General features: G+C 40.1%; 1 protein-coding gene across 2 annotated transcripts in view; it reads left to right on the top strand.

Annotated features, from left to right (window-relative positions):
* lrrc7 (leucine rich repeat containing 7) overlaps positions 1-13,289 on the top strand; it is a 114,328-nt gene that overhangs the window by 4,838 nt on the left and 96,201 nt on the right. The window contains exon 1 of one of the 2 annotated variants that reach the window (XM_069704734.1): positions 8,048-8,131. The exons of the other annotated variant lie outside the window; for it this stretch is intronic. The gene's annotated coding sequence lies outside the window, so the exon portion shown is untranslated. Of the gene's footprint in view, positions 1-8,047; positions 8,132-13,289 lie in introns of those variants that run through there. 2 annotated transcript variants of the gene reach the window in all.

Genomic DNA, 13,289 nt, shown 5'->3' with positions numbered 1-13,289 from the left:
AGAGTTCAGACTGAAGTTCAGAGTTTGTCAGACCTACTTAGTGGAACAGGCCCCTGGTGTTACTGTCTCTGACTATGTATTTATATCCAGATGATTATCCTGTCTGCTTTCAAGGTTACGCAGTCTTTCTAAAGGCGATCTGGCCATGATGACACCCCTGTGGTCCAAATTGGATCACTGTCATACAGGACCGCGGGGTTCACTTTCAACATCCTACAATCAAAATGTAGCTATTAAGCAATATCAGCATGGAGGCTGTTACTGTATCTGTTGCCTGGCAACATTTGCTTATTATGACGTTTCAGCAGATTAATTGCTACTCGGATATACGGTAGCAGTGGTGGAGGAAGTATTCAGATCCTATACTTTAATAAAAGTATGTAAAAATACTCCATTAAAGGTCCTGTATTGAAAATCACGAGTAAAAGTACAAAGTAGTTCAAAGTTATTAAAGTAAAAATACTGGTTTGGTCCCTCTAACTGATATATTAATATGTATGACATCACTGGATTATTACTAGCAAAGCATCAGTGTGTTAGTAGCATGTATCTATTGTAGCTGCAGGCAGAGCTGGTTTCAACTACTTTATATTGAGTTTTATACACAGGGACAGCAGATACATCTGATGGGTCGTCAGATGATTACTGGGGGAGAATAAAAAGAAAAAGCAGAGTTCCGATTCACATATTTATTTTCAGTTTTTAGACTTTTTGGTGAGATATTAGATAATTTGAACGTTTAGTGAAATTAAATCATGTGAGAAGTTTAGAAGGAAAAATAACTATTTGGTGGAGCTGTTAACAACTCAGACATCTGAAATGTAAATGTCACGAGCCAAAAAGGTTTAAGCTTTGATGATGTGTTGGCATTTAAAAGCTTTTTATGTCTTCAATTGTGTCAAATCTTTATCTGAAAACTAACTTAAGCTGTCAAATAAATGTAAAAGAGTAGAAAGTACAATATTTCTGTCTGGAATGTATTTACGTGAAAGTATAAAGTAAAATCAAATGGAAATACTCAAGTAAAGTACCTCATCATTGTAAACAAGTACAGTATTTGAGGAAATGTTCCAACACGTGTCTAATCAGCCAGACTTTTAAAGCATCTGTAAACATATCAAGTTGAACAGGGTGCCATTACGACTGAGCACCCTGTCTGTACCTACATGTACAGACAGAAGGACACATGCAATACAGAGAGAAAAGAAAAACTGCTAGAGAGAGGATGTTTTTATATTTGTGAATGAACTCAGACTAAGTGCAGATGAAACATTTCCTAAGTAGTCTGGTACCAGAAAGGCTGTGTGTGTGTGTTTGCGTGTCTGTCTGTGAAGTTACTGTATAGTTGCATCATTCTCAGTAGGATTATGAAACGGTGAGAAATGAGCAGAGAGGGGGGGGAAGAGAGGGACAAAGGAGGAGAAGGACTGACGACAGAAACAAAGCTTGTCAGGTTTCCACAATGAAAGATATTTAATTCTTCTGTCACAAGTCATAAAAACAGCATAATGAGATGATGACACAATTTAAGGAGACTTAGAGGGAATTGCTCATTCAAATGATGTGCTTTCAACGGTTTCCATTATTGAAAGCATGTTAATCTGTGATCAATAAACTACAGCCCATAATCAATTCATCTGATTGTACTGCAGGCACAGATAACCATCATCTGTCAAATGGCATTGTTGTCCAGATCAAGGAATCAATACAATCATAGGACAGAATATAATTTAATGTTTAATGTTGGTAATTTGGCTCTAGGATTCCAATGAAAAAAGGACAAAAATTTCAAGTTTTTAATATGATTTCTTGATTCAGTGGCAATGAATCTCTAAAGTATAAAATCACTCTGGTCTGCAGACATTCTTGAGCTTTTCTCAGATTCTTTTTTCTCCACTACCACACATTTCTGGGACCAATTGCCGCCATTAACTCTGCACCTGTCCCCACCAGAAAATGTGTGATCCTTAGATGTTCAAACTGACTCTGTTTGGCAGTCTAGGTACGGGCAAATTACCTGGACTGGGTAACGTTCACAGGTACAGAGAGAATTTGGCTTCTTTTTTCTGCCATAAAATAATTAGAACATGATGCATTTCCTCCTCCCACGAGAGTCAGAAGCAGTCCGACGATAATATGTAATCATCTTATTGGAACCGTGGCTGGATGAGCAGTTACCGGCCCGGGAGCTGCTTGATCAGAGCCCCTGTATGACATCACATAACATTTGGAAAGTCAATTAAACACCCACAAAGACACAACAAAATGACTACAAACGATTGAAAATAACCTCCAAGAGACATTATAACACCACAAAGATACATACCCAAGAGACACACAAACAAAGAGATGAAACAAAGAGAAGCACCAAACGACTACAAAGAGACACATAATGACCTCTGAGACACAAAACAACGGCCAGGCAACGCAAGGCAGGTTTAATTAGATTATACCATTCAGACACAAGGCAACTCAGAGTGTTTCACAGAGCCACAGAACTACACACAGATACATTTAAAAGACTGTAAAAACAAGGCAGAAATTTAAATAGCACAAACTAAGCAAGCACAAAACGAATGCAGAAACAAAAACAGAATGACGACAGAGAAAACTGCAACACTTGCAAAATGTCTGCAGAAACTAAACAAACCATAAACACAAAGAGAGCACAAAGAAACAAAAGAAATACAAATAGAAAACCCACAAAGAGACAGAAAACAAACACAATGAAACAGAAAACAACTTATAAGAGGGAAAAAAGAGCAACAATGAAGACACAAGAAACAAGCACAGAAAGACATAGAAAAACTAGAGACATAAAACTACCACACAATGATGGAAAACAAAAACACAATCATCCAAAATACTACAAAGAGACATAAAACCATTACAAAGAGAGATAAAACCACTACAAAGAGACATGAAACTACTCCAAAGAAACATGAAACTACTCCAGAGACATACAACTACTCCAGAGACATACAACTACTACCAAGAGTCATGAAACTATTACAGAGACATAAAACTACTACAAAGAGACAAACAAACAACTATAATGGACAAAAAACAACATGAAGCCACAAGAAACAACCACAGAAAGACACGGAACAATTACAGACATAAAACTACCACAAAGCGACAAAACAAACTACAAAAAGACATAAAACTACAACAAAGAGACAAAACCACAACAAAGAGACATAAATGTACTACAAGAGACATAAAACTACCACAAAGAGACATAAAAGTACTACAAAGAGGTGAACCGCAAAGATCATGAGAACATAATTTTTTTACAAGCTTGAGTATTGTGCTCCCGTATAGGAGAAGTGGAGGACCTTTAACATTGTTGTGTCCCAGGCCTGTTGCTTCAGAGTTATCAATAGCAGCTTTTTTATTTAGTTTCATATGATAATATTTCAAGTTGTTTATTTGGTAGTCATTTCTACACAGAATAAACAATATAACTATTGCTAATGTACATTTGACTATTGTCTCTTATTTTCATAATTCCCTCTTTAAATGTCTGCCCCCTCCAGTCAAGCGTCGTAATCCCGTCCCTGCTCTCTGGCCTCTGAGCGACACACTGCTCACCTTATTTCATGAGTCACGCTGTGATTCATTTGCTGCACGACGCTTCGGGGCGTACGTAATACAAAAACAATGTGAAACAAAGGACTGTTATGTTTGCAGCCTTGGAGTTTCTTTGTTTAAATCATCAGCTGTCACAACAACAATCCAAACAAGTCTTCCCACCAACACTTTTTTTTGTTTGATTTGATACAGACAAAAAAAAAAAAAAAAAAAAATCAAGAATTTTTCCTACCTGACTTTTGTGATAAAATGTATATTTTGTGGGTGTTAGTGTTTGTTTCCATACGTATATCGCCTATTAAAGAAAATTCTACAACAAAACCTAATTTATATTGAAAAATATATCCGTCATTTTACGGTATATTATTCGATTATATCGAAATTTTAATTCGGAATAATCAGGATTAATGACAGAAAATCTTGATACACCATCATTGAAATTGTTGAAATTTTTTGGGCTTCTTTCTACGATGTTGTGATGTTCTGTTGTAAGAACTTTACTGTGCTAAGTACCCTCAGATGACTCATGATGTGTTTTGGCGCATTATATGTAAAACTGAGTTGAATTGTTACATTATATCATTCTGGTTTTACCACCAATGAATAAAATATTGTTTTTGAAAGAACTATGAAATACTCTTTCAGATACACTTTTTTTTTTTTTTTTTTTTAAACCTGTGATCAGTTAACTGTTTAGACAATGGAGACAACCCAACACTCAGTCATGGTTTAGTTGAGGACGAGCCATCAAAACGCTTCACCGAGGATCTAAAAATATGGCTGCAGGGGTGGAAATCCACATCCTGATGCATGTGTGCGCCTCTGCATGTGATATCTGCCAGCAAAAACAGAAAACCCACTAACAATGACTGCCGTTCGGAGACAGAACAGAGCCACTGCAAATGGCTGATTGGATGATTGATCACTGTGATGAATCATGGTTCAAATCTGGTAGAACATTACTGACACGTTTCCCAAGTTTGTTCCGAGTTGCTTTTGTTTGATTTTTTTTTTTCCCGAATATAAATGCGGTGTCACACGACACCGGTATTAAAATGACCGGCGGTGTGCAGCCTTGCTGGCGGCTCTGTGAGGCAGCGTTGACTTGAGCTACGTGCTACCGAGTTTGACCTGATGAGGTCGCGACATGGAAAGTTGAGGGGTCACCAAAGTTCTTAGTTGGTGAGATATTTCACTGAAGGCCGCAAAGGAGTCATAGTCTGGATGGCAGAAAAGTCAAGGGGATCATCAAAGTCATGAGGAGGAAGATTTGTACCACATTCTTTTTGGCATCCATTTAATAGTTATTGATAATTCAGTGTGGACCAAAGTGGTGGACAGACTGACGGACTGTAACTGGCAGAGTGATGGTGGGATTTTGAGTTTTGCTTGCAGCAGTTGGAAATTAAAAAAAAAAAGAAAAGAAAAATAAATTGTACTTTAGGATCTTTAGAGGAAATGCATGTCTTTAAATGTAAGGCTTAAATGTCTTTATTATGCTTTAAGTTCCCGTCTCATCTCTATCTTTCCTTTTCTTCCTTACATTTTATTTTCCTTTCCTGTCCCCTCTTGTCCTCTCCTTTCCTTTGGCCCTCTTTCCTTTACCCCTCTTTCCTCTCCTCTCCTCTCCTCTCCTCTCCTCTCCTCTCCTCTCCTCTCCTCTCCTCTCCTCTCCTCTCCTCTCCTCTCCTCTCCTCTCCTCTCCTCTCCTCTCCTCTGATTAGCTGCAGCTCTGTAGGTTACCATAGCACCCGCGAGAGAAAAAGTCAACCCACACAGAGTCTCCTGCTTACCACTCATTCTTTTCCTCTCTCTCTCTCTCTCTCTCTCTCTCTCTAGTCTGCCATTGTGTCTTCCCTCCTGCTCTCTGTCTACCTCTCTCTCTCTAACAGTCCTTCCTGCCGTCCCCAACGTGACGCCATTATGGCTTTTTGATACTGTTTACGTGTCAAGGTAAATTTTGTACATCCGTGTTCACCTGCGTGCGTGTGCGTGCAGGCTTGGTTATGAATATGCAGATATGTTCTGCCCAACGTGACAACTTGGCTTCACTGTCCGCCCACACACACACAGGATGCCCGTGGACACACACACACTCAGAGATCCACGGGGAGAGAGTGGGCTCCGGCTGAGGCCTTTCAGACTCTCCACTGTGGTTGCCGGTAGTCAGATAGCGCGGGCCGCTAACATGTGTGATGTCTTCGGTCTTCTTTGTTTGTTTTCTGTCTTAGTCAAGTGTTGGTAACTGCTTCTGCATAAATGCCACCAGAAGCATTCGGTGGAAATTCGCGCGCGTCATTGTTTGCGGGTTTGTGTGCATTTAAGTGAGAGAGGTAGTGAGTCATCTCAGAGGCTTCCCGAACATTAGACCAATTTAACGGGGCTGTTTGGGGCTGGCAGTGGACTACAGCCTGTGGTTTTACAAGCAAAGGCAAGGTTTTTTTTTTTTTTTTTTTTTCAAGGGGAACTATACAGTATATCCCTGAAAATAAGTGCATAAAAAAAACCACACACATGAGATGTTTGTGTGTTCTGATCTAACTGTGGTTAGAGGAAAGACCGTGGTCCGCATTAAGAGAGAGCCAAGTTCAGTTGGACACAGGACTGGCTTGAGGTGATAAGACGTGCTTTGTTGACCTCGTCTCCCAGGAGGTTTACTGGTGTTACAACATCAGACTGTCTCTGCTCCTGAGACACAACAGTCAGAATTCACTTCATCAAACAAAGTCTCCTTCAGGTAAATCTAAATTGCGGTTGTTTCAGTCCAGATTCTTCAACCTTTTTTCCTCTGAGAGCCACTTTGACAAAATGTAAGTACCTAAGAGTTCTTCATGTTTAGAACATTTATTCACACAGCTGACCTCCACCCAAACCAGCTGAACGAGCTTCTTTTATGTGAACAACAACAAATACTCAACACACATTTTGGATCACAACAGCTTGAACTCAACCGTGTGTGCATGCTTTTTTTCTGTATGCATTTCTTTATGTTTTCAATTGAAGGCGGGGGTGGGGGATGAGGGGGTATTTTCTGTATCTACAATTATGGAAATGGAAATTTACACAGCAGTGCACGCAGCTTGTGTGTGTGGCCAGACTCATCTGAAAAATGTCAAATAAAGCTTTCTATTATACGATTTAACAGGGGAATCTAGTGTTTCCCCTTCGATTGGGACCCCCCCCCCTGAAAGAAACACATGTATTTTTAATTTGACAAGTCGCAGCATTCAATCGACCAAGTGTTATTTTGATCCCTCAATCACTCGCTTTATAGCTCTGGCCCCTTGTTGCGGTCCGGCAAAATATATTGTACTGTTATTTACCTAATTTATGGACACCCGGATATTATCTGAAACATGACGTTAAGTGAACGGAAAGGAAGGAAACAAATTGGGAGGACTAGAGGAAGGACATGAGGTAACGGAGATGAGACCAGCTTGCTCGAGCAGCCCATCTACTGTAGAGTACCATCTGCTATCTGCTCCATTCAGTATCAACTGTATTAAATAATCCATGTGGTCTGATGATCAGCAGGATGGTTCACCATGCTAATGAATGTGGTTGAATGATGTTAAATGATGAAAAAGAAAATCCTCCTCATAAAGCATTTTTAAGTTGTTCATTTTTAAGTACTTGTTGCTGTATTGCTTACATCCATATTTACGTGCTGTCAGTTGCCTTCTTTGCTGCCTTTTGTTATGTTTGTCGGCACGTTACTGCCACCAGTGGAAACAGCTTGTAACCGCAGCAGGATGAGAGGTTCCTGCTCGCTCCTGTGAATCCGTTCATTAAACAATCTACAGCATCACCTGTGGTTTCCAACTTCAGGGAGTACTTTCAATCCTAAATGCAAATTGGGTTTATTAAAATCACGAAGCTTGAATTTTGTTCACTTTTGAGGTTTTATAATATCCAAAAATTGGATCCAAGCTCAGGTTTTATTAGAAAGGTGTAAAGTGTGCCCTCAACAATTTTGCTGAAAAGTTAAATATGTTAACTTGGTGCCTTTCATTTGTTCATTATTTGTCGCCACGTTGTCATTTTGGATCCTGTTGAAGTGCCTCAATGCAGACATCCTCGATAGGATAGAGGAATAGCAGTGGTTTATGTTGTTGCTGTTTTTAAACAATGTTTATTTAAGGTGATTTGGGGAGATGTGGCGTGAGCCAGGTCCAAAAGTTAATGAAGATTTGTTCAGTTGTTCAGCACAAATAACACATCAGGTGTGGGCTGGTGGACAGATAATACGTTCAAGCTGATAACACTGACTGATCTGGATGACAGTGTCCAGAAATTCACTCAGATTAAACGCTCGTGTGTGTGTGTGTGTGTGTGTGTGTGTGTGTGTGTGTGTGTGTGTGTGTGTGTGTGTGTGTGTGTGTGTGTGTGTGTGTGTGTGTGTGTGTGTGTGTGTGTGTGTGTTCCTGAGCATGCAGCAGGTGGAGCCCTGGTTCCAGTGTTGGATGTCACGTGCGCCTGCAGCTGTATTGGTGTTGACATTGTGAGGACTCACCTCCCATTTGGGGACAAAAATCAGGTTAACCATTTATTTTAGGGTTTATAAAATGTTGTTAAGGGAAATGTTGATGTGAGGCACAGACACTGGTTAAGATGAGGGGTTGAATGAATGCAAAAACAACACACTGTCCTCACATGTTGCAAAATGATTGCATTTGTGTGTTTTTGAGGTTTGGAGGAGGTTTTGAGAGAAACGATGAGAGCCTGAGGAAAAGTGGTTATATTTTTGACTTGCTGCACCTCAATCATACAGAACTCAGCAAACCCAAATCTAATCTGTAAAATGAAGTGAATAATAGCGTGACGGACAGATGATGGATGGATGGATGGATGGATGGATGGATGGATGGATGGATGGATGACTGATTGATTGATTGATTGATTGATTGATTGATTGATTGATTGATTGATTGATTGATTGATTGATCAAACTTCCTCTGCATCACATTCCTCTTCTCTGTGCTCCGCTCATTAGTTTCCATGGTAACAGAGTGTTGCTGAGCTGGTCACCAGGCTGCCCACTCAGCCCCGCACACTCTCCAAAATACACACACACACACACACACACACACACACACACACACACACACACACACACACACACACACACACACACACACACACACACACACACACACTTGCGCATACACTTATACGTAACACACACTCATTCACCCATAGACACTCATGCAGACACACCTATAAGGGACTGACGCACAGTAATGACACAGTTGCACATAGAGAAATGCAAACACACACACGCACACACACACACGCACACACACGCACACACACACACACACACACACACACACACACACACACACACACACACACACACACACACACACACACACACACACACACACACACACACACACACACACAATCACACTCCTTTTAATTTAGTCCTGAAATCTAAGAACATACACTTGCACAAAACTCAGATATGGTGTGTATGGGTTAGCTAGCCCACTCAGAGCACTGCAGAGACAAAGACAGAAACAGAAATACCAAACTAGGTTAGAGCAAAGCATTCTGGGATAGCAGGATACCCCCTGGGCTTCTGCAAGAGGCTCTCTTTCCTTCTCCCTCTCACCGCATCGAGCGCCGACTCTTTATTTTCTCTTCCTTTCACTTTTCTCCCTCCATGTTTTCCTTCTTGCTCTATTTCTCTCTTTTGCATTCTTTGTCATTCTTCTTCCTGGATTGTTTTTTGTCTTTCTTTATAAAGTTTGCTTGTATGTCTACGTGTGAGATGAAGATATCTCTGATGTTTCAAAACCAGATGGAGTGATTTCAACCAGTATTTCAAGTTTTCTCAGAAATCTGTCCAGAATCCTTATCTTACGCTATGTTGAGCTGTTGTTACCCTGTGACTGAGTATTGGTTGTATCATACTGACATGGCTGCATGCTTATAACAGTATCTTGTTCCACTTTCTGCCACTACGCGGCGTTAAGGCAAACATTTCATCCTTCTCTCGGATAAAAACTCAAAGTCATGCCTTGATTTTTTGAGTGTTTATTTTCTGATATTCCCTGACCACGTGCTGCCAGCATATAAAATCAACTTGTCTTCCTCACCGGAACAACAGTTTATTACTTTATAATTGTGAGTCAATGTTTTAAAGGTAGGGTGAAATATTTATGGATCTGGAGGGCACAAACAAGTTTTGCTTGTGGCAAACCTGGCCCTCGTTTCCCCTGTTTCAGGTCAGCTGATGTTGCTGTAGATGTCTGTTGGAACAGTTTGATTCTGACTATGGCTGTCAAGATATCAGAGTTTCACTATATATAATGATTATGGCCAAAACAAATCGATATAACAATATTATAGAAATTCGTAGACAAATTTTACAAAATTATAATAATGCTACAAGTCAAATTCATCTTTACATTTGTTTATTGTGTGTTTTTCTGTTTTTTTTTGTTAGCAAATTAATTACACTCAAAACACAAATGTAGTGAAGTGAAGAGTCTGAAGTCGGCCAATCGTTTAGTGATGGTTTCATGCTGACATGCACGAGCCATATATGTCTTGCTTTCCTGAGCCATTGACTCAAACATGGTTAGCTGACCTGAATCCGTGGCTCTGTCTTGCTTCTTTGCTCAGGACAGAGGAAATACTGGCGAGTTAAGTCTTCTTGGGTGCGGAGAGTGTCGTGCTCTCGTCTGGAGCAGCAGTGACCACACAGCACTCACTGTCATAACAGCTGCAAGCTACCTAGTTACTGTGTCGCCTCTTTTTTCTTTTATGGTGGGTGGCAACCAGCATTAATAAGCAATACTATGTGAACCAGGTAGTTAAAGGTGTCGGAGTATTTACTAATTATCATATGTGTATTATTGACATTAATATATCTTCTTTTTTTTTATGTCACATCATCAAAACTGGTATATTGTGACAGCCTTAATTCAGACTGAAATGTCTCAGAAACTATCAGATGTTTTTTGGGGTACATTTAGAGATTTAAGTGTCACCCAGGTGTCATCATTTGCATTGTTAGCATAAGATTATTACCTTAAGGATAGCATATTATATTGGTAATCGCACACATGGTATATTGTACTCAGCCTGAACATGTTTTGGAGCTCTGAAACTTTAGTGAACATTTGTATTGTTAATGTGTGATTTATACAATTTTAGCCATGTGTTCACTCAAGCATTTCCTGTGTACTTATTTTGTGTGTGTTTTAATTAAGCTATGTGAGCAATATCTAATCTTCACGCACAGCCATCTTGAAATCTCTCTTTGTGATACACCTCTTAAGATGACCCCCATATTTTTATATTCCCAGTAGCAGTTTTTTTTTTTTTTTTTTTTTTTTTCTTGTTTCAGAAATTGGCTGCTTTTTTTTTTTTTTTTTTACCTATAAGGGAAAAACTTTGTCCATCACATAACCAGATTTTTAGATATGCTCCTTTACTTCTGGTTCCCATTGATTGACAGAGTGGAACAATTGAAACTAAGAGTTAAATTCAAGGCTGCTTTGTGTAAACAAAACTGTATAATGTTTTTCATCTTTATTTTCCTCTGGCATCATTAGCACGTCAACACGTTTTAACATTTCACAGCATTTTATTAAAGACAAAATTCCACCCGTCACTTCCTGGTGACACAATGTTCATAAACAAAAGAGAGTTGAATTAACTTTTGTAGCTTTTGGAACTCTATCGTAAACATTTAATCATTCATACGTTCGCTTATTCAGTTCCAGCCGCCGGTTCATTCAGTTAATTTCATTCAGTCACTCCTTTTCTGTCTTTGTTTTGGTGACACATTTGCATGGAAGAAGAGATGAAAACAAAGTGATGGGCAGACAGAGAGGAAAGATGGATGGAGGAGAGGGAGGAAAAGCCCGCTGGTTGGCAGATCTGTTAGGGAATCCAGACAGGAGTTGATGAGTTGCTGGCGTGATCCCCAGCGCCTGACTGTGCCCACTACAATGCTTTGAATTACAATGAAACTCATCAGGGACTTTGTTTTTCTCCTCACTAAAGAAGGCTTAATTGTTAACAGGTTTTTACTGTTGTATGCAATTAACAAGCGGCACTTCCTGACTGTAAAGCAACCTGTCAATACAAATTGTTTGTTGTGCATTTAAGTTGTAGCTAAGCCAGGAAATTGACCCACTGTTTCAATTCTGCTGATGTCAAGACAGTAAAGATAAGTTAACTTCAAACTGAGGAAAAGACTGAAGGGGGATAAGACAGGAGAGGAAAACAATGGGAAAGAAAATGTGAAAGAAAAAGGGGAGAAGGAGATTGAAAAAGAAAGAAAAGGAGAAGGTGATTGAGAGAAATAAAGAAGAAATTAGAAATGGATGTGGATTGAAAGGGAGAACAATACGGAGGAAAAAGGAAATAAAGCAGAGAAAAAAGAAAATAAAATTAGAAAGAAGAGAGGAGAGTAAAGGAACGGAGAAATTGGGGAAGAAACAAATGTAAGAGAAGATGAAGAGAAAGGAAAGAAAAGAGAGGAACAGGAAAGACAGAACAATAAAGGGTGATTTTTAAGTTGAGGAAAATTAAAGAAGAGATAAGGAGAGGAGAGGGAAGAAATGGAAAGAGGGAAACAGGAAGTAAAAAAAGAGGAAAGAAATGGGTGAGGAAAAAAGAAATGTGAGGAGAGGAGGAGAAGAAAGGCAAAAAAAAAAAAAAGGAAATAAGGGGAGAGCGAAAGACAAGAGAAAACAGAAACATATGAAGTAAGAAGAGAGAAAAGGGGAAACCGTCAACGGGTGGAAAGAGAAGTGAGGAACGAAGAAGAAAGGAGAAATTGGACAAGAAAGGAGGGGAAACAGAGATCAAGTGTAAGAAAAGGGGGAAGAAAATGAAAGTAGAGGAAAGAAAAGGTGAGAACAGGAAAGTGGAGAGGAAAGGAGAGTCAGGGAAATGAAAAGAGAGATCTGTGAGGACAGGAAAGAAAAAAGGTAAGAAATAAAAGGAGGGAAGAGAAGTGAAATGAAAGGAGAGAGGAAGAATCACAGGGAATATGGGACCATTGTGAGTTTCACCGCCTCGGGCGACACTCTTCATGTATCCCCCCTCACGTGGCTCTCACCCTCCCTCCTCCTTCTTCTCCTCCTCCTCCTCCTCCTCCTTCTTCCTCAATCTCCTCCTCTCTTCACTCCCTTTCTCCTCCCTCTTCATCTCACTCCTACATGAATGCAGATGATGGGTATGTATGGATTGTTGTCCCTCTGTGTGTCCTCCGCTTCTCATTTCTTCACCGCAGTAAAGCCATGTAGGCCTTACATTCGTGTGTGTGTGTGTGTGTGTGTGTGTGTGTGTGTGTGTGTGTGTGTGTGTGTGTGTGTGTGTGTGTGTGTGTGTGTGTGTGTGTGTGTGTGTGTGTGTCAGGGCCTTTATGTAGATTGTGTTGTCGTTTGTGTGCGTGTGCTTGTGTGAGTGTGTATCTCTTTCTCTGCGTGAGCGTCCCAGAAACGGCGGACCTCAGGGAGTTGTGCTCCACTTTCACTCCTTTATTAATTCACCCTTCGCTCCCACTCTGTGTGCCCGTGTGGACGGGATGGAAGGGGAGAGAGAGAGAGATAAAAGACGGCGTGAGAGAAAAGGAAGGACAAACAGACAGAAGAGAATGAGTTCGAGACAGACAGTAAACACTCAGTTTTGTTGTTTCTCCGGCGCTTGCGTCCAAAAATGACAGTGTG

Source organism: Brachyistius frenatus, unplaced genomic scaffold (genome assembly GCF_029030835.1).
Source record: "Brachyistius frenatus isolate BFR_SWC_R1_liver_20210118 unplaced genomic scaffold, ASM2903083v1 Contig_52, whole genome shotgun sequence".
Lineage (NCBI taxonomy): Eukaryota > Metazoa > Chordata > Actinopteri > Embiotocidae > Brachyistius > Brachyistius frenatus.
Note: the sequence above shows the minus strand (reverse complement) of the source record. Positions and strands in the feature narration are given on the sequence as shown.